General features: G+C 42.7%; 2 long non-coding RNA genes across 4 annotated transcripts; one reads left to right on the top strand and one right to left on the bottom strand.

The window, feature by feature from the left end:
• LOC133363776 (uncharacterized) lies at positions 1–27,566 on the top strand. 2 transcript variants are annotated; one of them, XR_009757758.1, is made up of 4 exons: positions 1–100; positions 21,851–21,964; positions 23,819–23,934; positions 26,051–27,566. It is a non-coding gene; the product is annotated as an uncharacterized LOC133363776 (long non-coding RNA). The 2 variants fall into 2 exon arrangements; XR_009757760.1 differs by lacking the exon at positions 23,819–23,934.
• Positions 827–8,532, bottom strand: LOC133363783 (uncharacterized). 2 transcript variants are annotated; one of them, XR_009757764.1, is made up of 3 exons: positions 8,271–8,532; positions 7,393–7,451; positions 827–4,958 (listed from the first exon to the last, which is right to left on the bottom strand). It is a non-coding gene; the product is annotated as an uncharacterized LOC133363783 (long non-coding RNA). The 2 variants fall into 2 exon arrangements; XR_009757765.1 differs by lacking the exon at positions 8,271–8,532 and adding an exon at positions 7,998–8,260.

Genomic DNA, 27,566 nt, shown 5'->3' with positions numbered 1-27,566 from the left:
ACTGGACATTCCTTAGAGAGCCATAAACGATTCGTATCTTTCTGAATTACCGGCAACACATTTTTCAAGTGAGCAGCATCATGATACAGTTTCAAATTGGGTATGTTAGCCTCTTGACTCTATAATGCCCACATGTATGTCTGTAGTCAGAATGGCTTTATTTCCCAGTAATAATAAATCTTAAGTTTCTTTATTCTTTCAAACGGTAGTCTTAACAGACTATTCATTTCTGCACTCCACTGCAATATATACCAAACTTCAATAGTAAGAACCTTATTTTCTGCCCTCATGGATAGGAGGACATTATTGATTGGAATGTAAAGAAGTAGTATTTCCATACCCAAATACCCCCATACATACTTAGGACATAAGGACTGCCTAAAGGATCCTGCACCTAAAGGCTGCCTTAGCTGAGGCATATATTTCAATCTCATAGTGGTTCATGTGCAGACACCCAAGTAGCTGCTTTGCAAATTTCCTCAAGGGGGCTGTTCCCTGAAATGTTGCAGAGGTAGATGCCCTCTAGATGAGTGCCCTCCAAGGAGTGCTGTTCTTGTTATTTAAGAGATGAGAGCTAAAAGTATGGCAAAATCAATTCCCACTCTCCATGAAAGACCAAGTTTTTCAAAAAGGATGACAGGATAACTCATCATTTTAGAAAATGCAGCGTTCAAGCTCTACAGACAAGGCCCAAATCTCTAAAACCCTGTATGCTAGGTAACTGCCACCAGAAGATTTGCTTTGAGGGTGAGTAAATTCAAGGAAGGAGCTCCAAGAGGTTTAAATAGACTCCAAGGAAGAGGCTTGAAGACCACATGTAGACTCCAAGAAGGCATACAATGAACAGGAGGTGGAGATATCAGATAAGAAATTTGCAGGTATTAGGGGGTGGGAAGAAACCGGGCATCCTTCAGAACTTAATGGTTATGCCAGAAAGAGCAGAAACCTGGCTTCTCAATAAGTTTAGTTGAAGACCGGGAGTAGCAGATCATCTTTTACTGAGGCTCCAAGGACTGTTGTGTCTGACTTGTCACAGCATTTTAAAAAGGCTCTCCAGGGATATTGTTGGTACCCAAATGGTTGAAGATTTGCATGGGAATAAAAGAGTAGAAATTACTCTGGAAGGGCAACCCGGGGTTAGAAGACCCTACCGTTCAACCTCCAGGCAGTTTGTTAAAGGCTTAAGACAATTCCCAGAATGGTTTAACAGTTAATCCCTCTTCCCAAAGAATTCTGGGAATTGTAGCTCTCTGAGGGGAATGGTGGCCTCCTAACAACTCTTAGCACCCTTAACAAACTACAATTCCCATGGTTGTTTAAAGTTGTATGATAATGCTTTACATATATAGTCCTTGGTCTTGGAAGGGTAGCATAAAGGTTTGAAGAGGTCTAGAATAAAGACAAAACCATGGGAGATAATAATCCACGTGATGGAAATAATCTTGCCTAGCAGTTTGATAACATATTGCAGATGAACCCCTTTTGATGAGGTTAAAATCCTCTCTTCTGAGAGAGAAAAACTGTTCGGGCTTGTATTGAGGGGAACTCCCAGATGCCAGATGTATTGATGACTAGAATGCAAAGACATCCTAGCTGAAGAAGGGTGTGTCACAATTCCTTAGCTGGAGGAGGGAATGCTGATAAAAGATCATCTAAGTAAGCGTAGATGAGCAACCAGGGCTATGAGAATCTTCAGAGGCTGAAGAAGATACTGAATAGTACTTCAAATACCAAAGATAGCTTCAAATTGGAATTGGTTGTTCTTGCAGCTGAATCTCAGAAAGTGGCAATGACAAGGGTGAATGTGAAGGCCATGGATGCCAAGAAATCTCTCTGGTTCAGGCTTGTCAGGTTGGACTGAAGCATCTCAGCCCTCAAGGACTTATTTGTAACAAATTTGTTCAATCTTTTTAGGTCCTGAAAATTTTGTATCCCCTGATTATTGGGGAGGAGGGGAAGGGAACCATGAGGAAAAGAAGGGTTTGTTACCAGAGTGTGGACACTGTATGGAGCTGCATTTTGACTTGGAAGAATGCCATTTAGGCCTGTTGTTGTCACATTTATTCTGGAATGATAAGGAAGAACTGGAGGGATGAAATAAATATTTGAGAGGAGGACTTCTTGTCCATTTTCTTGGGAGACAGACCAAGATCCTCCCCCTCTTATCTCTAGTCTTGACCAATACAGCTTTGAGTGGATTTCCGAAGTGTCTGACCTTCAAAGGGATGCTGGGAAAGTTAGCTTTAGAGCAAAGCACCCCACCCCCAACAGCAAAGCCACATGCTACACCAAACTATGATGTTTGAGGCCATTGAATGCTTTTGCAAGGCAGCTGGGAGACATTGTTTAGAAACACTTCATAAAGTAAATCTTTTGAAGGCTGTGCATAACAGATTTTAAGAGTTCAGGAAGAGCGATCAACTCATTTGCCCACATGACGGTCAGGAGCAGCCAGGCTGCTTTATCCCACAGAAATCACTTAGGGCCCATCCATACCTACCATGGAAATCCACATTTTCAGTATTTGATTTGTCATTTGAGAGTCCACATCTGAATTGTTTGTTATTGGTTTGCCATATTAAAAATTCAAGACTTTACGCATTCATATGGGTGGGTGTGGAATTTTTAAGTCATATTGATTTTTTACTAAGCTCCACCTGTCACTCCTTCCCTGTAAGTGCATTGGTCCATGTCATATCATCAGGAAGTGCACAAAAGTGAAATAGCAAGTTATATACTGTGCATACTCATTCTCAACTGAGCTGTAAAAAAGGGGGGAGAGAGCATGCTGTGACTCATGAAGGGATCCTGTATTTCTGCATTTGCCACTAAACTACTGCTGGGCACTCATGGAGACACGGGCCCTGATGCAACTGCACCATTATAAATCCCATGTATGTAGGGTTCAGAAACAGATAGTCCCAACTGTACACCTAACCTTTAAGGATAGGGAACCGAGCCTCTCTAGATGATGGACTACAACTCCCATCATTCTGGTCTTGGCCATGGTGGCTGGGGCAGATGGAAGTTTGAGTCCAATCACATCTGGAGGACCACAGGGCCCCCATCCTTGCTTTATGAGTTGTGGAGTACTGTTGCTTATGTTTGACTTGTTAACGTTCCTCTTTTTTCTTTCATTTGCAAATAAAGTGTGTAGTTTACATCTCAGGCATGTGAGCAATGAAGCATTTACCCAAATATTAAAATTGGGGTCCTAGGTCCCAATTTGGCTTTCAAACTGGTGGCTTGAGCAAGTAGAGTTAACAAAAAGACTGCAACATCTAGATTTTGAACTCATTCCCTGAACACTGTACTTGTAAGTTCTGGTAGTTTAACTGAGAAGCATTTATGCCAGCTACTTAATTGGTTCTTTGAATCATTCAGTACTAATTCACTTCTGTGACTTGGTGGTTGACGAATAAATTTCCAAACACAATAGGAAGTCTCTTGTTTGAATAAATTCCTTTACTCATGTGAGAATATGGATGCGCCCACAGGCAGCTGACATTTTTGGCTGGCTTTCTGAGAGAGAAAAAAAGCAATTTCATCACTTTTCCACATTATCAAGAAATGTGGCAATTCAGATATAGACACCTTCCTGTGGTCACCACTGTGTAGTATATATTGATTTTGTAGCCTTTTTCTAACAGTTGAAAAGGCCACAATTACCCCTTTCCACCCTTTAGGGAGCCAACTTTTTCTCTGTAAATGTATATTGAATATTCTCTCCAGTTGAACTCAAGTCATACCTTTCCTACCAGACATTTTATCAGTATCTGACAATTGTGCAGATATTTTTATACGATTTGTTAATGGTGTGTTAGCTATTCCCTCAAGCCAATGATAATAAATCAGTTCAGGCTTAATGATGCATCTTTCCTTCTAGTTTGAAGTATTTTATACTGCCCTCTTAGTTTTAATATTTTAGACAATTATCTTATTTTAAGGTCTTTTTATAATGACTATATGTCACTCTGGGGAAACTTTGTTTTGAAAGGAGGCATAGAAATCCTTGAAAAAAATTGTGGTTCTCCTCTTTAAAAACATGCCCTAACCTTCCTCACCATCTGAAAACATTAATTTTGCTTTAAAGTCTTGCCCTTTATTCCACAACCCGCTCAGCTGTGCTTCCTAGGCTGATAGGAGCTGTAGTCCAAAATTGAGGAAGGCTGATCTAAGTGATTTTGGCTATTCCATTGGTACAGCATATCTGTGTAGTTTTATTAGAGGATCTTACATGGCTGTGGCATATCTCATGTTCTGCCAGTCTAGGGGGATTGTCATCACATCCAGTAGAACCCCTCAGCTGGTGTAACTGAAGTACAGGATTAGACCCTTAATATTCTGTTCCTTTGTCCAAACAAAATTCATGAAAACAGAAAGTATGACCAACTGTGATTAATAGCTGTACAATTACACTGTACAATAGATTCATGGTTTCCAAGATCTCAACACACTGCCAGTGACTTTACTATGATCACAATATAAGCTTACACTTTCATTTGATAACAATGTGCTTGTGAGAGAAAATCAGAGTAGATAAAAACTGATTTTTTAAAAAAACAAAACATCAATTTTTAAAATTTAAATTGAATTTTTAAAAATTTAAATCAGATTTCAAAATTTTCTTGAAACAATTAGTAAAAAAAGAGCCTAGGTCAAAGTCATTATCATGAATACTAATTATACAACTTCTAATTATATTGTATGGATATGTTAACAGCAGTTTAAAGAGATGCGATCAGTCCTGTTCTGCAGGTGGCTACATGAAGTGAACTCTCTCTCTCTGTCTCTCTCTTAAGGCCTTGCTTCCCTCTAAATGCAAAGATGGAGAAGGTCAATGAGTAGAGAATTGGGGGAGATGTAGTAGATCTGAACAAGAAGGATCCAGTTCTTAACAGCAGTAGCCTCTTCTACAGGTGTAGAGAGAATTTTTTCTTCCTTTGGACTAATTCATTCTAAATTGAGATATAAATTGGGAACTGAAAAAGCAGGAAAACTTGGATTTCTTTTCCAATCAATGAACAAGGAAGACAATGGTGAAGAAGACTGAATTAAGTGTACCACCCGACATTTTAAGTTTCTCATGCTGACTTGGCTGAAATAGCCTAAATTTTATTTTTTAAATAACTTTATCTGAACTAGTAGTTTGTTGATGAAGAAACTGACCTAGTTGCTTGTTGATGAAGAAAACTAACCAGAAGAATAAACAATCTTAATAGTACAATTTAAAAGGCTATTTGGTGTTGGTGATTCTGGCACACTATGACAAAAATATCATGATTAATTAAACAGTTGGAGCTGATTCATCTCCTGAATGACTTCACAAGTTCATTCTGCTTTAGTAATAAAATGACCAAATTATCATCCCATTTTTGATGAAAATTAATCTGAAAACAATTCAGAATAATTGCTCACTGTGTATCTACCGTCTAATGAAACCTAAATCTCTGAATATGTGTTAAGATTATATTAAACAATGTTCTACTAAAATGATTAATAGAAGTACTAGTGATTTAAACTGTGATTTAAATCTTTAAAACTGAGTCCTTCAGAGAAGCAATTTAAATCATGATTTACATCACTTTGATTGAAATCAGATCAACCCTGTATAAAATGGAAAAAAAACTGACTGCAGTGTGATACAACTGTGACAGAGAGAGGCAATGAAACTGAATACTGACATGACAGTGGGGCTTTGGGGCTCTGATCAGCCTGTGTAACATTCCTGCCATTCACAAACCCCTTTGCTTGGAAGCATCCTTACATTTATCCAACCCAGTTCCTATCAGTTACATCCAAGACCTTGTAGGGGGAGCCCTACCATGACATGTCCCTCTCAGATGGCAGATTTTAGGCACCATTACGACAGAGTGGAAAATTCTATCCCATAGAGTACATTCCCACTAAGAAGTTTTCCTGCTCACATGCCACTGAAATGATTGAGAACTGCACCATGTCAATGCTCCTGTATAGCTCCTGTTGATTTCAATGAGGCAAAAACTACAGCAGAGAAAAATCAAGCCAATTTATATCCTGTCCAGATCAGGTTGAAGCTGCTACAAATCTCTACATAGTATATCAACTTGTCTCAAAAATTGATTTGTGGAGATTTGTACAGATCTGTAGTTCAAAACAGTCTGTAATGAACCCAGACGCCAGTGTGTCTGAAATGGAGGAATTACAACACCATATAAAGAGAAATCAGGGTGGAGAGAGAGGAAGGCTAGAATGCTATCATCTCTCTCAATGCTCTCCAATCACAGTGCTTGAAGGGAGTGAAGTCATAAAATGCAGAGATCTTTTGTCTCTTGGAAATTTTTGGTGGAGAGTGGGTGACATTTGTTCACCTTGTGTATATTTTCTATTCTTTCCCAATCAATCCCAGTACCATCCTTATTTCTATTTTTTTAAAAAGTTTGTTGTCGGTTATTTTTTATTTTATTCTATTCTCATTGCTAAGAATGATTAAACCTCATGGCCATATTTAACCACATCTTTCTGAATTCAGTATTATTTTCCAGTCAGTACCAACAAACAAAAAGAAGCAGCCAGCTTGTGTGGTTACACATTTAATTAATTAATTAATTATTGTTGTTGTTGTTGTTGTTATTAGCCAGCCAGCCAGCTAAACCTTGTGTGCATATTAGCCAGCATTCTGAGTTAAGAATTATTTTTATTATTACTTCCAATTGCTAACTGTTGTGAATATTATTATTAAATAGTATTTATTTTTTCCTCACTCGCTACTGCTGTTGGGAATCTGCCACCTATATGACAGGGTCTTTTTAAAAGAAAAACTTAGAAAAAGCAAATTTTAAAGGTGGCTAGGATGAAAACCTTTGGAGCTACCCACCTGAAATTTGACAGGGATAATCCCTATGGAGAGCCAGTGTGGCGTAGTGGTTAAAGTGTTGGACTATAACCCGGGAGACCAGGGTTTGAATCCCCACACATCCATGAAGCTCACTGGGTGACCTTGGGCCAGTCACTGCCTCTCAGCCTCAGAGGAAGGCAATGGTAAACCCCCTCTGAATACCACTTACCATGAAAACCCTGTTCATAGGGTTGCCATAAGTCAGAATTGACTTGAAGGCAGTCCATTTTCATTTTCAATCCCTCTATAGGGATTACCATGTCCCCACAGTTCATGTCTGTATGTGCATATTATCTCCATGTTGCTGCCAGTCCATGCCTGCCTGATGCCTACATGTGTCTAGTATCACAAATCCAAGTTTAAAAACCCCTCACATTTTTTCAAAATCTTGAAGGAACAGGGGAAACACAGGAGTATGGCATGAATGAACACCCATAATATTTGTTGTAAAATATATTTTTTGGAAAAAGCAAACTTTAAAGGTGGCTAGCATGAAAACCTCTGGGGCTACTCACCTGAAATTTGACAGTTAATTCCCTCTATAGGGGCTACCATGTCACCATATTTCAAGTCCCTGTGTGTAAAAACAAACTGTTACATCCATTTTAAAACATTTTAAACTTTAAAGGTGACTAACATGAAAGACCCTGGAGCTAGCCACCTGCAGCTTGGCAGCTTTAAGACCCTGTATAGTAGCTACCACATCTCCAAATTTCACACCCCTAGGTCAAAAAACCAAGAAAATCATGGCCATTTTAGTTTTGCAATGTAAGTCAATTGAATTTCTGGAGATTTGTAAAAACCGAATTGGGTTGAATTGGGTCTGAATCCGGCCAGACCCAGACAGGGCCTGATCTGTATTTACAAACTGGAGCCACAAATCTGATCCAGGGTCTATGCACAGCCCTAACTGGGCTAGGTATGGTTGATGCTGATTCAGAATGCTGAAGTCTCACAAAACACTGAGCTAGTCCTGCGGGAGGGGGGGTGCTTGAAACCAGAACTTTGCCTTGTATTTATATTTTAGCAAAGCACATTAAATCCATGTCTGCCTAGTTAGGTTGTCTGCTTCCGGGATGTGCTGGAATACGACCCAAGCTTTCTAACATGGGCAGGCCACCTGTGAAACCTGTGTATTGGTTGGCAGCATGCGGCGGCAGCGGCGGCAATGGATTCCCTGCGCCAGCCTAAGTCCCGGAACGCAACATGATCTTCGCCGAGGTGTAGCGGTGGAAGCTGTAGGGCAGGAGAGGAGCCGCGTAGGGGAAGGAAAGGGTAGCTAGCACTTTGCAGCCGAGGGGCCATGACGCGCGCGGCGTGCAGCCGGCGAACTGTGTTGTGTGAAGCGTTCTCTCCCCCTTCGAGCGCCAGCTAGAGGAGCACAAACACCGACCTTACAGCTTTGCGCCTCCTTCCTGTCTTCTGGTACAAACCGGCTGGAACCGGCCTCAACAGCAGCAAGGTGCCGCCGTTGACTTGCGCGGCTGCTTTTCTCAGAATGACTAAGCGCCCGCACGCGTCGCCTGCCGGTGCCTTCCTCCCCCGCGCGCCTTCCTAGAAAACAGCTGATGTTGCTGCTCCTCTCAAGAGCGAAATCGGGGAGAGGGGGGAAGGGGACAGCTCGTCTGACAGCACTTTGTCTCTTTTTAACAGTGCACTCCAACCTTAGAAGTGAATCCCATTATTTCCAATGGGACTTACTCTCAGGCAAGTGGACACAGGATTGCAGCCTCAATCTCTTTGTTCACTTCTTGTCTGAACTACTGAGAACGGTGACGCACAATTTCCATAACGAGGCTGAGGGAGTGTTTTAGGATTGTCACAGCGCGTGTTTAATTTACTAGTCCTTCGGTTATAACTTTCCGGGCTGCCGCTTTTAAATTTAGAAGCAAAGCTTGGACTGAGATTGAGGGGAAATGATAGGGGAAAGCATCACCGGTAACTTTCTGTACCTTAGTAGGAATTGTTTCGATTTCTGCTCCATGATATGGTCACTGCTTGAGCAATAGCAAAATGTGTATCTTAGTCTGACTGCAAAATGGGACTATTACTGACTTAGGTTAGAACTGTAGGTTAGAATTGTTACAGAAAAAAGGAGATGGTGACTGTAAAGCTGAGTACTTTATAGAACTGATGGATGCTAGTACAGCAAAAGAGAGCAATTGGCTATATTGCAGCCTGGTCTCTCCAAATGGAGCAGTTGTGAACTTTCGCTTTGAAGTCTTTTAATTAAAATGTTGTCAGGGTAGTGGGCCCACACCTGTGAAACTCCCAACTGAGATTAGACAGGCAACCCTCTTTGTTGAACTTGAGGCACCTATCTATGACTTTTTTGTCCCAGCAGGCTTTTTAAGGAAGTGTTTTTTCAATAGTTTTATTGTTTCAGTTTATGTATGGCTCGTTTTTGTGTACACTGCTTAGAAATGCAAATGATTAAGCTGTATAAATGTTTTAAATAAAACTAATAAATAAAATTTAAGATTAGATGGTACCCACTAATGGAGAACAAACTGTAACAAATAATCCCCCTAACCCTTCATATGGGCTGCAAAGATCAGAAGGTGCCCTCCCATCTGTCTATAGCTATTTTGGGCTGTGTGCATTAGGAAGACTCTGTCCCATGCCGTAACCGGGCCTAAAGGGGGTAAGTCCCTTCTCAGAAACGTAAAACCTCATTGGGCAATACTAAGCTCACATGTAGAGGAGGAGGGGATTAAAGAGAGAGAAAACCCACTAGTGTTGCCTGTTGCAGTGGAGCGGGGCACTGTCCACCCTAACCACCCTAAACCTCCAAATCGATCGCCCAGTTCTTTCTCTGTTCCTTACATTCATATTCAATACAGTACCTCACATGTGCTGTGGAGGTGCCTCAGGGTACCATCTTGTCCCTCATGCTGTTTAACATCTATATGAAGCCCTTGGGAGCGGTCATCAGGAGCTTTGGGGTGAGGTGTCAGCAGTACGCTGAGGATACCCAGCTCCATTTCACCATAACATGTGAATCGGGAGAGGCCATGCAAGCCCTGGACCGCTGCCTGGACTTGGTGCTGATCTGGATGAGGGCCACTAAACTAAGTCTGAATCCAGCAAGACGGAGGCGCTGTGGGTTGGTGGTTCCCAGGTTCGGATAATTAGTCAGTTGCCTGCTTTGGATGGGGTTGTACTCCCTTTGCAAGAGCAGGTTCATAGTTTGGGGTACTCCTGGATCCGTCTTTGTTGCTAGGGGCCCAGGTGACCTCATTGCCTAGGAGGGCCTTTTACCAGCTTCAGCTGGTAAGACAGCTGCAGATGTTTCTGTACCGGGATATCCTGACCACTGTTGTCCATGCACTGGTAACCTCCAGGCTGGATTACTGTAATGTAGTCTATTTGAGGCTGCCTTTAGTTTGGGCCGGAAGCTGCAGCTGGTGCAAAATGCGGTGTCGCAACTGCTCACTGGGGCAAGGTATCGCTAACATTTCATCCCCTCTGCTAAAAGAATTGCACTGGCTGCTCATTAGCTACTAGCAAGTTCAAGGTTCTGGTTTTGGTGTACAAAGCCCTGTACAACTTGGGACCAGGCTACCTAAAAGATCATCTTGCCTCTTATATACCCAGTCGATCACTGCGCTCTGCAAGTGAGGGCTTCCTGCAGATACCATCTTATCAGAAGGTCCATTCCACACAACATAGGAAGCGGACCTTTAGTTTAGTGGTAACTCCCCTTTGGAATTCCCTTCCCTTAAATATTAGACACCAATAGAGCGATCTATTTGGGTCCTGCTTTTCCCTCCTCCTCCTCCTCTCCCTTCCCCTCCAACAGTCAGGAAAAGACCCATCAGGACCAAAGCATACTGCCTTTCCCTCCCCCCGCACCACTCTGCATTTTTTCCATTGCTCCCCATGCAGCAACATACACCCATCCACCTATTCTGCACAATCACATACTAAACAACTCACACAGAAATTTTGCTGCTGCTTTCAAAGGCTAGCTGTAGACAAAAAATGTGTGTGTGTGTGTAGGCAGGCTGAAAGAGTGAGTTGTTTAAAAGAGTTTCTAGTGTTGTTCATGGCTGAGTGGGGATCTTCCAGATCCTAGTCCAGTGTATTGAAACAGTAAAATTGGTGAACTTCAATTTTGGAGTGGAAGAGGGTTCAGTCTCATTTTGGACGAGTTATAGCACAGTGGGGAGGAGAGCCTGGCTGGGAATCCAGAGTCTGTGAGCTCAAATCCCTGCTTGTGTCTCCTGGGTGTCAAGGGCCAGCTAAAGATCACCCCACAGTGAGTGGCTCAGGGGTTATGTGCCCTGGCACCTGTGCAGCCATGGGCAAGCTGCATAGTCCCAAGGAGCCCAGTTGCCCCCCAGCTGGCAGTTGAGGACGAGGAAGGGGCTGGCTTATGCAGCTGTGGCGAGCTGAGCAGGCCCTAGCCAGCTGGGGGGACTAGCCTCAGAGGAAGGCAATGGTAAACCCCCTCTGAATACCGCTTACCATGAAAGCCCTATTCATAGGGTCGCCATAACTCGGGATCTACTTGAAGGCAGTCCATTTCCATTTTTCTCTTCCTTTTCCTCACATTTTTCTCCAGCTGCACCCTTTAACCAAATAATATTGGCTATAGAAATAACCACTTATGCTCAAAAGTGGTTTGAGGAAGGTCTCTTGTTATCCCATTTCCTCTATGAGGTAGCCTTACAAAACTGATGAATATTGTGTTTACTGAGGAGAGGGGTGTGGACTTTCCAATTTCTGGGGGGAGGGTTGGTGGGTGGGCAGGGCAGGGCCAAATCTAGGAAAAGGTGGGTGCAGGCCAGTGGTATCTTAGCAGTTTCCCGATGTGTCCTGTCTTTGAAATTTGCCTTTAGGATGGTCACTTTAAGATGTTCAAATGTACATGCATGTACTATGGGGCATGACTGCAATCCTGTGTGTGGTTACTTAGGAGTAAGCACCATAGAACTCAGTATAGGTTCAACTTGTAAAACACATTTGGTTTTAAGAAGTCATTTGCTGCTGAGCAACAGATACCACAACATGCTTTGTCTGCTCCCAAATCATGAGAGCTACTCATTGGTTCTTTTCCAAATAATTTGGTACTGTCATCCTGGCTTTCCTTTCAGAGCTTTAGGAGCTCTCATCTTTGAAGACTCTCCTTCCCCCTTAGCAAAGTTTCCTGCCAAGGAAGAAGTAGTGGAGATTCCTCCTGGCCCTGCCTTCTGGTCTCCACAGCAGGATGTTGTGGGTATACTTTCACCAATGAAAGCATCAACCTTAGAATGGACTTTCCGCTTTCTAATAAATTTGTCCATGGCAAATTGGTGAGAATGGTGGACTGAACACCATTCAGGAAAATATCAGGATTCTGCAGGACAACCACTGTTGCAAGTACACTAGACCCCAGTATAGGAAAAATAAATCAAATGCACAGTTATAAGATTGGGGATACTTGGCTCTGCAATACTACATGCGAGAAGGATCTTTGGATTGTTGTTGATTACAAGCTGAATATGAGCCAACAGTGTCATGTGGCTGCAAAAAAGGCAATGCTATTTTAGGCTGCTGTTAGAGTGCTGGACTATGACCTGGGAGACCAGGGTTCGAATCCCCACACAGCCATGAAGCTCACTGGGTGACCTTGGGCCAGTCACTGCCTCTCAGCCTCAGAGGAAGGCAATGGTAAACCCCCTCTGGATACCACTTACCATGAAAACCCTGTTCATAGGGTCAACATAAGTCAGGATCGACTTGAAGGCAGACCATTTCCATTTAACAAAGGTATAGTTTCCAAATTTTGTGAAGTATTGGTTCCCCTTTATTCGGCACTGGTTAGGCCTCATCTTGAGTACTACATCTAGTTCTGGACACCTCACTTTAAGAAGGATGCAGACAAACGAACAGGTTCAGAGGGGTGCAACGAGGATGATCAGGGGACTGGAAAAAAAAGCCCTATGAGGAGAGACTGAAAGAACTGGGCATGTTTAGCCTGGAGAAGAGAATACTGAGGGGAGATATGATAGCACTCTTCAAGTACTTGAAAGGTAGCCACACAGAGGAGGGTCAGGATCTCTTCTCGATTGTCCCAGAATGCAGGACATGAAATAACGGGCTGAAGTTACAGGAAGCCAGATTTTGACTGAACATCAGGAAAAACTTCCTAACTGTTAAAGTGGTACAACAATGGAACCGGTTACCTATTGGAGGTGGAGGAATTCAAGAGGCAGATGGACAGCCGGCCACCTGTTGGGTATGCTTTAATTTGGATTCCTGCATTGAGCAGGGGTTGGACTCGATGGCCTTATAGGCCCCTTCCAATTCTGTGGTTCTATATCCATTGATCAAAAAACCTGCCAGTTTTAGACGAGGGTAAAAGCTGTCCCATGGTGGTTCAAACTGATCAGCTGACCAAGCTCATGTTAGCAGGCAAAACTCTTTCTCATACCCTCTCTTTTAAGCATTTGGGCGTTGTTTCTTTTTGTCTAAATTGCATATAAAAATAGGAGAGGGATAGCCATGTTTGTCCACAGTATCCGGGGGGGGGGGGGGTACGGATGGACCAAAGAGTCTGTGACACTTTAACTAGCTGTATTTATTTTTTAAAGCATAAGCTTTCTTAGGCCAGCGCATACTTCCTCAGAATCATGAGTGAAGAATCAGGCAAGGTGGACATATAGTGTTGTGCACACTCCGATTTCCAAGCAGTGCGAGACTTCCAGGGGTTCCTCCACTTACCCAGGGTTTGGTTTCCTTGGTATGTATGTATGTATACATTTATTAAATTTATATCCCATCCTTCCTCCCAGAAGGAGGCACCCCTCAGCACAATTGCCAGGGAGTTGAAAGACAATCAATCACCAAATGCTATTCTCTAAAAACTACCCTGGAAGGTATGTCCAGAAACACTGTAAAACAGTGCCTCCAATACCCGTCTCACTAAGTTGGCTTACAAGGATACCATGGTCAATAGTATCAAAAGCCGCCGAGAGATCAAGTAAGAATAACAGGGTTGCACTCCCCCTGTCCTTCTTCAGTTAAAGGTCATCCACCAGGGTGACCAAGGCCGATTCAGTCCCATAACCAGGCCTGAACCCAGATTGGAATGGGTCAAGATAACCTGTTTCATCCAAAAGTACTTGCAATTGCTACAGAGGCGAGCAACTTTACCCTCAAATTGCCTTGCAAACAAGTCAAGTGGGCCACCGAAGGGTCTAAAACTCCATTTCCTGGACATCTCTATGGACTCCAGCAACCCCTCTCCCCATCCATCCAGCCTGTGCTGGTGTTGCCCCGAGTATCCAGGTGGGCAAAGCTGGTCAGATCAACTCTCAGCTCACCCACCCAGGTCTCGGTAATACATAGCAAATCGGCACCCTCCTCCCTGATCTAATCATGGATGAGTGTGGTCTTATTGTGTGCTGATCTGGCATTAAACAACAGCACACACAAGCCAGTGAGCACAGCAGATGAGCAGCCAGGAACCCGTCCATGGAAGGAGTGGGAGTGAGGAACAAGGTGTAGATAGCCTTGCTTTCATCTTCTATGGTAGCCTGTTACTTCCCCATATGCTCTATATCCCTCTGCCTATGATCACTGAAATTGGGGTGGCATCACCCATGTTCCTTCTTTCCAAGACTACTTCTAAACACATGACATGAACATAACAAGAGCCCACCAACAAAACTTAACAGAACCAGTTATCTCAGTACACCTCTGAGAGAATTGGGAACAACCAGACCGACTCAATATCTTCACACAGGGCACATCTACTCCCCCCACCTCACACCCAGGGAGGGCCAGCCTTCTGCCAGTTTAGCCTTTCACTCTGAAAGCATCTGGAAGCTTTCTCCTATCATTCAGTTCACTGTACAGGCTCTCACCCTGTGCAGGAATTACACATGTCCCTTATATCCTCCCTGCTACCAATCTCCTCTAGATTGGTTTTTTTAAAAATATTAGATGGTAGTGCCCTCCCCCTCGGGACTCCCTAAGGGATAAGCCCCTTTGGTGTTGCCCCTTTGGTGGCAACCCCACCAGCAGCAGACTCGCCGCCCAAGGGCAACCAGGTTTTTATGCCCCCTGACCCATCTAGGAGCTGATACAAGAGACTGCAAGACTGAATGCAGCCTCTGTCTAGATTCAGGGTCAGGCAGGGGGTCCCAGTCCTTACAGCACTTGCCAGGAACCTCAGCTGTCTCAAGAGACACAACCCAGGAAAGCAAGCAAGCTTCCAGATGCTCAAGTTCTCACTCCCAGGGCAGGTCTCCAATCCCCTAGTGCTGCAGCAGAGACTGTGGTGTCTTTATGATATATGGTTTATTTACATATATATACAACCTGAACATAAGATGGAGGGGCTCACGCATTAACGCTTCAACGGATCTTGGTTCCCAATTAGGTTTCTACGGGAGTGCCCAAAGCCAGAGCTTGGGATTCAGCACAGAGAGCAAACCTCTCTTTGTCTTTCCAGTTTCCAGCTCCAAATCAGACTAACTCAACATACTTCCTGTGTTAACACTAACAATTCCTGCTCAGCCAGGTGAGAGGAGGAGATCCACCCTCGTTCCTATGGCAACACATCTTTTCATGGCCAATTCCTTACACATGTTAATGGGGCACTTGACGGACTTGGCTGGACTCATTAGATTCTAAAAGGAACTGGTTAGACTAGTTCAACAGGTTTTTTCTGCAAATTCCATCTATATAGACATCACCCAGACAAACCCTACAATCCCGTAACAATAAACTTCCTGGCCATTCACTTACAGATCTTAAATTCATTAAGCTGAGGAACACAAGAGCTTAACTTCAAAACAATCTCAGGATGGCATGACTCCCCTTACACTAAAAAGAATAACAAAAAATGATTATTTCTTTGTTTATTGCAAAATCTGTTATTACTTAAAACTCAATACAAATTATATGTGTGGGGAGTGTAAAAGACAGTAGACTCAGGCCCACAAAAGCTTAATTCATAATCAAAATAGTCATTAAAGTCCCACAGACTGTTTGTTGTTGTTTTTCATGGTGACTGAGAGATACCCCCACCCCAACTCTGACAGAATGGTCAACAACAACAATCTTTATTTACAAAAACATGGTATTAAATATTAAAGATAAAAAGATAAAAATACTTGAAATCAGAAACTAAAGCAGACAAAAAAAACAATCCAATTGAGTTAGTTGCCATTTACAATCTTACAGGGTCTGATTAAAATGGCCAGGTTCAGAAATTTTGCCACCTGCAGAGTAATTGCCTTGTCAGAACCCTCAAGTAGAGCGATCAGAAGAGACTCAAGGGGGCGGCCAGGGAAGGACTGCATAATTGGGTATATTAGATCTTTTCTGGGCCCTGCATAATATCTGCAGTTGAACAAAACATGTAAGATAGACTCCACTTCGACGTTATCGCAGGGACAGCGTCTATTGTTGCTTGGGATTTTATTGTATCTGCCCTCCAAGAGTTTAGATGGTAGGGCATTAAATCGGGCCAGTGAAAATGCCCTCCTATACTTGGGAACAGATAACCAGCTAAGAGAGGGCATTCCATCTTTACGAGGAAGTCCTGATAGGCCCAATGTCAGGGGGGAGCAGGGGCCCTGGGCAGCTGCCGAGAGCTCTTGGGTGTCAATATCTGCTAGCCTCTGTTTAACTATTGCCTTGGCACTTCCAAGCTCCACAGAGAGCAAATCAGAGGGAGAGAGACCTACTGAGATAACTTTTTTGGCTACCGCCTTTCCCCAAAATGGCTCAAAGGAATCTCTCATTACCAGGGATGTAAAGGGGCCCTGGGTGTCCGCAAGGCAGCAGCGAAGCCAGTACTGAATAACACAAACCCAAGCTGAGCATTTCAGAGAGTTAAGGCCAGCCTCCAGATTGAGGGTAGCTCCAGAAACACATCTTGGGACACCAAAAATGAACCTGAGAAAAAAATATTGAATTCCTTCAAGTGAACCCTTGAGGTATGGGAACCAAATTGGTGCCCCATAGAGAACTGAAGGGACTATCTTGGTTCTGTAAACACGGATGGCTGTGGGCAAGAATTTCCCACCCTTTGTATAAAAGAAGGGGGTCAATGCGCCCATGTTCTTCTTGGCTTTGGCCTTAGCATATTTTTCTTGGGTGCTCCATCTTGCTGCTTCATGGAACCAGATACCCAGGTATTTATAGGAGTCGACCTGTTCAATTCTGTTGCTCCCCATAACTTTTCTCTTAGAAAATACTACTACTTTGGTTTTAGAATAGTTAATTGTAAGAAAGTTTTCTTTACAGTATTCCACGAAGACACTCAATAGTCTCTTAAGACCCAGCCGAGTTTGGGAAATTAAAACTGCATCATCTGCCTAAAGCAGGATAGATACCTTTGTGCGCAATCTTAGGTGGGTAGGATTGTATAGTCCCCAATACAGAGGGGAGATCAACCAGATAAAGGTTAAATAGGGTAGGGGCAAGGACACACCCTTGTCTAACCCCTCGTGAGGAGGGAATCTCCTTAGAAAAGTGACCATAATTGCTACAACGTACTTGAGCAGAGGTGTTTTGGTAGAGTGTGCGAATCAGAGACAGCAACCTTTTCTCAATAGAGAGCTGTTCCATTTTATACCACAGGCGGTCACGTGAGATGGAATCAAAGGCAGATTTTAGATCTATGAAAGCTGTGAAAAGTTTACCTCCTCTCGGTTTAGAGTATTTATACACTAAGTGCCCCAAAACCAAGCAGTGGTCAAGGGTCGAGCATCCGGTTTTAAATCCTATCTGCTCTCCCCCCAGGATGTTATTGTCGCTTATCCACCTTTTCAGTTTAAGGCCTAAAAACTGGCGTACACCTTCCCTACTATAGATAACAAACTGATGGGACAGTAGTTACTTGGATCATCTTTAGGTCCTTTCTTATAGATAGGAACGATAAAGTCTTTCAGCCCAGCTGTAGGAATTATGCCAGATTTATTTATTAGAGTAAAAAGAGAGGCCAGCAATGGGGCCCACCAACTGATGTTATTTTTCAGCAGCTCAGTAGGAATGCATAGGTGAACTCCCCCCAATCGTCACCAGCACTAGAGCCATTTAGAATATACAAGTCAGTTTTTGAAGCAAACTGAAGCAAGCCAACCCCTGCAGGGTTTAGAAAAGTATCTTTTGAGTGCCGTGAGTTGCCCTTAAGTTGGCCCTTACTTACAGAGGAATAGACACCTGAGGTGGAATCTCCCACCAGATAGGTTCCAGTTCTTGCATTAAAATCACCTGCAATAATAGGGAACGCATAGGGAAATTTGGCCATCCAGAGTGCATAGTAACATTCGGCTTTGAGCCAATTTAACATAGCATCCTCCCTACGGGCCACTGGGGGGGGGAATAGACATTAAGTATAAGAAGGGTCAGGTGAGCAGTCCTCAGCTCCAGAATCAGTGCCAGCAGAGAGGAATCACAATCACAATTAGGGAGCTCAATTATCTTGGCATCAAGCGAGGAGGAGACCAAGGTACACAGTCCCTGGCTAGCCCTCCCCTTACCCTTTACCCTTGTTAGGGTAGGGTTGCCATATTCCAGTTCCACAAATCCGGGCAGGCTAATCTGCATAGTATGTAAATTATTTGCATATTAGGCAAATTATTTGCATATTATGCATATTATTTGCATATTAATATTTGGATTGTCCCGTTGTTTTGTTTTTGTGCCTAGGAATTACCACCAAAAACTGGGGAAAGATGTGAGAAATCTTTTTTTAAAAAGCAACATTTTCAGCCTTAAATGCCTAGACTCTAGTTTCCAACACTATGGAGTATTTATTGATTGATTAAGAGGATTTATATCCTGCCCTTCTGCTGTTAAAAACAGAGCTCAGCACAGCTTACAAATATAATAAAAACAATAAAAATACACAATCAATATAAAAACTTAATAAAAACACAAAATAGCAACAAACATAAAGTAAGTCAGGGCAGCAGTACGGTTAACCATATACGATATATTTCAAAGATGTGGTGGGTGGAGAAAAACAAGAAGCCAAAATGTTAGGAAAAGGAGTCTTTCACACCACACACTCAGTTCTAAATACTGTTGCAGCAAGTTTTACAAGTTCCTCCAGTATTCCACTGGTGCAGGCACTCAGACATTCAAAGTATCTGTATGTTTCTTAGGTTTTATAAAAGCAGAGCTTTGCTTAACTCAAAATTTCTTCTCCCTTTGATCAACCACATCTACACAGGTTCCACCTCCATACTCAAAATGAAACTGGGCCTGGAAGTGTGCAACAACCCCACACATACCTTGCTAATTAGATTACCAATGCCAGGACATCTGTCTTATCGACTACTCTCCTGCTCCCCCCCCCCCACCAGGCATCATGAAAGACCCAGTCCTGGGTTCAGAAAGAAAATAAATATCTGGTCCTCTTCAAAGTATTGATAACCCTCTTGTTTTAATTGAAAAAATAATTATAAATTCTTGTTCTTATCACTAATTATCTTGCATATGCTGTTGTTGCTTCTATGGCTGTAACGGAGTGAGGTTAAAGATAAGTGAAATGCAAATAGGAAAAAAAAAACACAAAAGGCAGTATCACTTTCCTAAATGTAATACCATACCAACCACCAGATTCCTATGAGTAAGGCAGAAAACTAAGCATCTCACAACCAGTCAGGATCCCTAACCAAAAACCAAAAATATGATAAATGAAGAAATATTTATATAAGCATGACTATCAAATATATTTATTATTTACACAAACTGTAAAGATATTTATAGTGCAATCCTAGGTTTATTTATTCAGAAGCAAGTCCCAGTGTATTCAGTGGGGCCTACTCAAAGAGGGACAGAAATGCAACCTCAAGTGATAAGCAACATATGGGATTAGCATTGCTTTTACAAAAAGCAAGTATTGGGAAGGTTTTCAAAACACTGCCCAAGATCTGACTCCTGCACACAAGAGGAAAAGAAACTGAAATGTATATACTTACCCAATTTATGAGATTTTCAGATAAATGGGAGGGGGGGAACCACCATTTTGTTTTCTAGACACTGTCTCAGGTCAATGAAACTGAAACAATCCTGGCTTCTCTGATTGGCTGCAATGCTGAACGGGCGGGGTTAAAGCTACGAAGTGCTATAGTACTGTATACAGTACTGTTTAAAGAAAGATTTAACAGTCGGGGGGGCGGGTGATGTTTTTCTGTATATCTCCAGAACCGGACCACCTAGAAACTTAATTTTTTAAAAAATTAAAGGTGAGAATCCGGGCCACCTAAGGGGCTAGCCGGGCGCCGGGTGGCATGCAAAGAATCCGGGTAAAACCCGGCTAACCGGGCAATATAGCAACCCTATGTTAGGGAGTGCTGGCATGCAAAGGGAGACAAACCCGTTGACATATATGTGGTCACAGCACCACGTCTCTTGAAGCAGGATTATATCAAATTTGTTCATTTAGGCAAGGAAATTTGAGTCCCTGCATTTGGATTTCCACCCGGCAATATTCCAAGAAAGAAGTTTTAAGGGAGTGGTACCACTCCTTACAAATAGTTCTACAATTGTGTCCAGGCTGCCATCAGGATTTCCCAAGACACAGCAGTTGGAAGATGGTACGCAGGAGGAACATGTTACAGAGTTAGGTCTATGTGTATTATTAAATTCTTGTGAGCCACTCTCATGTGGTTCCAAATATTGCAGAGCTATCCAGTTAGTGCTTTTGACATTTGAATTTTTATAGTCTGCAAAGGCGGGTTTTTTCTGTTTGCTGTCACAGTTGGTAAGTATTGGTGCCTTGGGCGAGGTCCCCAGGTCTCCAGGCTTGGCGATAGTGCTTTGGGGTTTCAAGCTTGCTGGATTCAATGCCTTCTTTCACGTATAGAGCGACTCCGCCACCAATACGTCCTTCCCTGTCCTTCCGATATAGTTTATATCCAGAGCTTGGAAAAGTTACTTCTTTAAACTACAACTCCCATCAGCCCCAGCAGCATGGCCACTGGATTGGGCTGAAGGGAGTTGTAGTTCAAAAAAGTAACTTTGTCAAGCTCTGTTTATATCCAGGCATAACCGTATCCCACTGGTTTTCTCCATTCCACCAGGTCTCCGTTATGCTCACTATATCAATGCTCTTCTCTAAGACCAAGCACTCCAGTTCTCCCATCTTGGTTCGGAGGCTCCTAGCATTAGCGTACAGGCACTTGTAAGCAGTGTCTCTCTTCAAGTGTCTTTGGCACTTGTGGTTTGGCCTGTGGTAATTTTGCCCTTCTGAATTTATATCCTGTGCCCCTGCTCTCACAATGCCTACTTCTAGGCCTACCCCTTTTAAAATTTCATCATTTCTTTGGTCTTTATCCCAGGGGGGAGGTTTATTCCGAACCAGACCTTCCTCAGCTCCTGTCGGGTTTCCCCCCTCAGTCAGTTTAAAAGCTGCTCTGCTACCTCTGAGACCTTCTCTGCACTGTTTGTGCCCCTGGAACTTCCTGGAACTGGGGTTACTTCGCTTAAACGATGAGGCAGAGTAGGAGTAGAGTCGTTGGTCTCACTTAGCTCGATTAGCTTCCGAGTCGGTAGCTCCTTATACATTGAGATAGAGGGCCATCTCTTCTCCTCCCTTAGGGTTCCCAGTGTTGTAGCGGGGGAGTTATCCTTAAAATGTCTCCTGACATCCATACCTTTACTTTTAAAGATTTCTTTGGCAGAGTATATTTTAGCAGCTATATCAGCTGCTGCAAAAGTTACAATTGCTCGCGCTGATTTGTAATTGTAGTAAAGGTATTCTATCTTCCGAATAAATTTTGGGTCTAGAGAAAACGCAAGGGAAGCTGATATAAACTGCACCAAGTGTGCTTTGTGGTCCTGCTGCGCCAGCCAGCCAGCTGGTTTTGGGTAGCTGATAAAAACCAGGTTCTGTTTTTTATTTATTTTATTTATTTTATTTAATTTATATACCGCCCTAAGCCCAAGGGCTCTCTGGGCAGTGTACATAATAATAAAACATTCATTTTCATTAACTGTGCCATTTTTTGTTTGTCAGTGTAGGTTTCTGTGAGCGCTCTTGCTCCATATATTCCCTGGTAAGTGATGTCGTCTTTTTTGAAAGTTGAAGGATTGACCACGGATCTTGTAATTCACCAAGCTCATCTGCAGTGTCATGTAAGTGGGGATTTTTTGGCTGCTGAGACATTCATGTCCTTGTTCACTTTATCCACTTTATTATCTTGCCTCGCAGGATCAGGAACTCTCTGCCTCTTGTCCCCTGCTTCCAATAACTTGAATAATTTATTGAAATTCATTTTGGAACGGTTATTAGTGCTAGGTATCGTTTTTATATTTTTGGTTTTCTTTGTAGGTCTCATAGGGACCTTAGTGTTTTTGTGCTTAGTTTTCCTACTTGCCACACCTGTGGTGTCTTTGCCACTCTTCCTACTACTGAGATTTTTATTTATTTATTTATTTATTTATTTATTACATTTATTAATCGCCTATCTGGCTGGCCATCAGCCACTCTAGGCGATGTACAAAGCAAAATGATGCAGAAATGATACGGAAACAACAACAGATCTAAAAAACTAAACCATAAAATGATACCTAACCAGCATTAAGAATAACATAATACAACCAAGCAAACCAAGAAGGACATGTTCTTGCCATGTTGGATTACTTGAGATGAGGGTTCACTTGCAGTTCTGGCACAGTCATCTGTCTTGAGCTTTGGCGTCAGATCCTTAGTTTTTAATGAAGTTGAGGTTGACAGGCCTCCCCCTCTTAGTTTGTCTAGTGTTAGATCTGTTAGGGTGATCAAGAGCCCCCTACACTCTGAAAGGAAATTCTTAATCTGAGATAGGTCCTCTTGTCCACCTCACAAACAGACTCCTAATCAGTTCAAGTTGGCTATTAAACAGATTTGTACTTGACTGTGAAGGAGGGAGGTCACAATCCTCCCGCATTTTAGGGTTCTTAAAGCTCCCTTGTGTCGACTCATCCCAGCTATCCTGCTGTCTGAGCGTTAAAGAAGCATCAACAGGAGCTAATTCTGCAGCCAGGCTACACCTGCCTTCCTCCTGGATTTCCCAGTCCATAGTCTTCATTATGCATTGGGGGCCCACAGACCATTCTCGTATCTCTTCACCAGGTATTTCATCAGCCACCATTGCCTGAGCACTTTCTTCCGGGTTAGAGCAGAAAAAGTCTGTGATTTTGAGCTGATTATGGGCTTTAACAAAGGACTTAACATCTCCCGTCACTGGGACCAAACCCAGTCGTTTGTACCCTCCTCTAGTGAGGACCATTGCGCCACAATAGAGTAGATTAATGGGAGGGAAATAACAGTATTAGGTATGAGGGTAGTATGAGGATAGCCCTCTCGGGGGGAGTCAGAACAGCCATAGCTCTACTGAGCTCTACCTCAGTGTTAGCAGGATACAATGACAGCCAGATAGAGCATTTATCTCATGAATGTCTTAGTCAGCAATACATTAAGATCATGTGTTAAAACCGAATACACTAATTAAAACAGCAGAGCAGCAGGAGAACTGAATGGTATTCAGTTGTCCTGTTTCTTCTGAATAGCTCGAAATAGCTCTAAGTGGCTCTGTGCTGCTCAGTAAGAAAGTTAATCAGTTAAAATGACAACTCTGCATTTCGTTGTTGTTTTTTAAATGTCATATAAGTTCTGACTGATTCCAAGCACATCGTTTGCTTAATAACTGGTAAGGTTTGCAGACAGGGCAATTCCCTGTTCCATGCACTCAGAACTCGGCATCCTCGGCATCCACAGCACACCTTATGATGTTATCAGTCTCATTATTATTATTATTATTATTATTATTATTGTCTTTATTTATACCCCGCCATTTTTCCAAAACTGGAACTCATGGCAGCTTCCAGATAAAAAATACAGCTGCTCAGCGTTTTCAGAGAGCTCCCTCCTCCACACTTAACTCTCCCCTTCTCCTCCTTCTGCTCCTTGTTTTGTTAATGGCTTTATACTCTTATCATGCTCTGCAGGGGCTGCTGCTGAGTCAAACTACTTCCAGCAATTCTGCTGTATTTCCTGCCTATGGATGCTAGGTGGAGCCCAGTACCCACTTGATGGACTGTCATCCAGGAGAAATTTATTTCAGGTAAGGACCAAAGTCCACTTCTCAAGCTTGGTGGTTGAAGAGAAGTGGGGTCATCTTCCCCCTCCTCTTCTTCCTTTTCCCAGCTGACCATCACAGTTCTTTCAGTTGTGCAAGCTGCCCTTACACTGGTCACCTTTACATGAGGAGAGAATGTATTTTGACATTTGATGAGAAGAATGGTCACTAGCCCCCACCTCATCTTCCTGCTCTGTTACAAGGAATGGACACAGTCCTTTTCTGCCTTTTCTGGTGGAAGCATGGTGACAGCATGTTCTCTGTATTGTTTGAGAAAGCACTGAGGAGATTCCTATGCCCATTTGTGTGTGCTCCACTCACGGCCAGCTGTGGCCCCACATGCTTTGGTTTTGGCTCTCTAAAACACCCCTTCCCCAAAATAAAAATGAATCCAAAATAATCCAAATCCAACGGATAAAAGGTTTCCACCCCTGGCTAGCCATTTCTCAACACCAGCTAACCGTTGGGAGATTGATTTACAGATCCCCTGTGGACTGGCCTTTAGCAACCTTGTGTAAATACAGATCACCATAAACAATGATGCTCATTTATCCCTAATAAGATGATTAAGATGCCAGCTTCCCTAGCAGATCTCAGAGCTTGTGCCTGCAGGTCAGTCCTGCCACTGCTCTCAAAATTTTCCCTTTCTTTGCCTGCTCTAAGAATTCACCCCATTGAGGTGAGCAAGAGTTCTTGCAAGAGCTTTGCCCAGCTTTTCCATGAATATAGACCCCTGTTAGACTCGCCTTGCACTGTTACACAGAACTTAGGGAAGGAAACAAACAAAAGCACTGTTCTTCTGCTGAGAAGTGCAGTTGCTTTATCTGTCTGATGGCTGCTTGCTTGGGAAGGAAGGGAGGGGAAATGGGAGACTGCTGCAAACTGTGATGAAGGGAGGAAGGAAGGGCTGCTTGCAGCCAGCAAAAACAGGTGACATACTTCTCTTCCACCAAGAACAGAACAGGTGGAAGTTGCTGGATAAACCACCAGAAACAAAATGGACTCCATGGGGGAAATAGTGGCTATGGAAGGGGGAGGGTAGCACAAAGTGACAATTCACCTACCCACCAAAAGGCATTGAAGCAAACCACTTTCTGTAACCGCATGTGGAGCGGAGTAGAGCTGTATTCTCAGCTTTTCATATTATTGGCAGATCGGGTTACTCTGAATTTACAGGGGGGAAACAGTGTGTTAGGTTCTGTTTGCATGTGTCATGTAAACGATGCAAATTAAGAGCGGACGTGAGGAGCTGCAAATACACAGCAAATCCCCATGTGGATAAGCCCAGCATTTCTAACACCTTAATCTTTCTTGCTGCATAGTTCCTTGTGCATTTGAGCTTCACCTCCCTCAGACAGCTTTGCTAGTTCTGACCTAGTCATAGTGTCATATTTCCCTCTTGCATAATAATCACGTGTTTCAACTTTGTGCACATTTTTATAATACTGGCCTGGGCTGTTCTGCATTAGCTGATGGAAAGAAGCAGGCAGTTGGGGAGCAAAGGGGACACAGGAGCACAGCACTTCTGAATTCTCAGCCATATCCTACACGTCTTTTCCGCTCACCCCACTATTGACATCCTGTCACTTTGGATTTGTCTGCCTTCTCCCACTCCTACAAACTGCTTTGTCTACCATTCTTTTCTTCTTGTGTGCTTGTTGCTGCGCCTCCTCTTTAGATGCCCATGCAGCAGCCAGTTGCAAGAGTCTGCCTTTTGCCTCCTTTTCTCAAATCCTAATTCCATCTATTCAGCCAAAGATAGAATGGCACAAGATAGAATGGCGCCGTCTTCAGACATGCACATGTGGTCATGCACAAACATATGCATTCCTCTTCTGCCCACCCTGATGCTGACAGCCTTTTTTCTGCTCCTCCCTTTCTCTTGCCTCCCCACCCTTTGCTTTCTGCAGTGCTCGCAGCCTCTGCTGCAGTGTAATCCATCACTCATAGGGTCTGGAGGGGTGGGGTGGCTAGAGAGCACAACTATTCATTTACTATGGAGAAGAAGGATTTTCAGAGTGCAGAGCCTTCCACAACAGGATTTGCCAGCCGGGCAACAGGCTTTTTAGATATTTAATTTATTTAGTTTCTTTGTTTTCAGGTGTGGGGGCTGGGGAGAAAAATGTTGCTGCCAACATTCCAGTGAAGGTGACTGAAAGGAAACCAAGGAGACAGAGAGAGCAAGAGGCGGCAGCAGCAGCAGCAGCAGCAGCAGCAGCAGCAAGTAACCCAGATGAGAACAGTGAGAAAGATGAACAGAGGGAAACAAAAATAATAATTTTTAATAATATGTTTTTAACCCTTTTTTAAAAAGATGTTTTTAAACCTTTTTTAAAAAACATGTTTTTAACGTTGTTTTGTTTTAATGTATTTTAAGGTCTGTTTTTATGATGTTTTAAAGTGTTTTTAGCGTTTCTGTTTGCCACCCTGGGCTTCTGCTGGGAGGAAGGGTGGGATATAAATCAAATAATCAATCAATCAGTCAATAAAAGAGGGATGTAAAGGAGGGAAAGAGAGCGACCTTGGAAGTAAAAAACTAAAATGGAGAGCAACAGACACAGAAAGGAAAATGTGAGCAACACTTAAAATTATAATGGGTATAAATGAAGGGAAGATGTAGAAAAATTTTATGCAGGGAGAACTGCTTAAAGAAAAAAGGAAAGGGATCAGGGATGGAAAAGAGAAACGAGCAGACAATTTTAACTTTAAAGTGTTTTACTAAGCATTTATATACATGCAATATATTGGCTACAAAAAAGCTAGAATTATTTTACTGCATTGAAATATGGAAGCTACTACAGACTAAGATTCTGCGTAATTTAAAAGAAAATTATTTTTATCGCTGAATAAATTTTGTGGCCAATTCTAAGAGAGGTTCAGGGTATTTCAAAGACAGTTACAGTGACAAGTAGCAGAAGATAAATTATTAAGGACCTCATGACATCTTAGTTTTCACTCCAAGGGAAAATTTCCATGATTACTGTCACACAGTATAAGCAAATGAAGTCCCCCTGCCCACAAACTATATTTTCATCCATTGGCTGAGCAGGGATGGGCCAAAGAAATAGTGTGCCATGACTTCTAGAGCAGAATTTATTTCCTCTGATCAGATGAAAATGGAAGTATCTTACATTCAGTTGGACCCAATGTTGCTCTGATAGGAATGATCTTAAACAGAGACATAATTCATGCTGGTGCATATGAATATTGCAATGTATTAAACCCCTCACATTCTAAAGTAAAATGGTGTGAAAAATTGAGACACACCTGAGCTTCAACCCAAGGGTCAGCTACAAATTACAATCTTAGGTATCACCTTGAAAAAATGTAGAAATGAAAATACAGAAAATAGTTTATTTGTGGAAATTTACCCAATAAGATAATAGAAGATAGTTGATACCTAGCACAGAAATGTTCTGCATGGCAGGAATACCTGGCACTGGATTTTGCTTTGTAAAAACAGAGTTCATGCGTTTGGGATAGTTTGCTGAGATAGTAAAGCATTGAGATGGTACAATGCTGAATTTGGTTATTAGGTTCATGGACATATAAACTTTAGCACTTTTTAAAGCTTTCTGACTGAGCTGTGTTTTGAACTTTCATGTAAATAAGGAACT

The sequence above is a fragment of the Rhineura floridana genome, chromosome 1, assembly GCF_030035675.1.
Source record: "Rhineura floridana isolate rRhiFlo1 chromosome 1, rRhiFlo1.hap2, whole genome shotgun sequence".
NCBI classification, from domain to species: Eukaryota; Metazoa; Chordata; class Lepidosauria; order Squamata; family Rhineuridae; genus Rhineura; species Rhineura floridana.
Note: the sequence above shows the minus strand (reverse complement) of the source record. Positions and strands in the feature narration are given on the sequence as shown.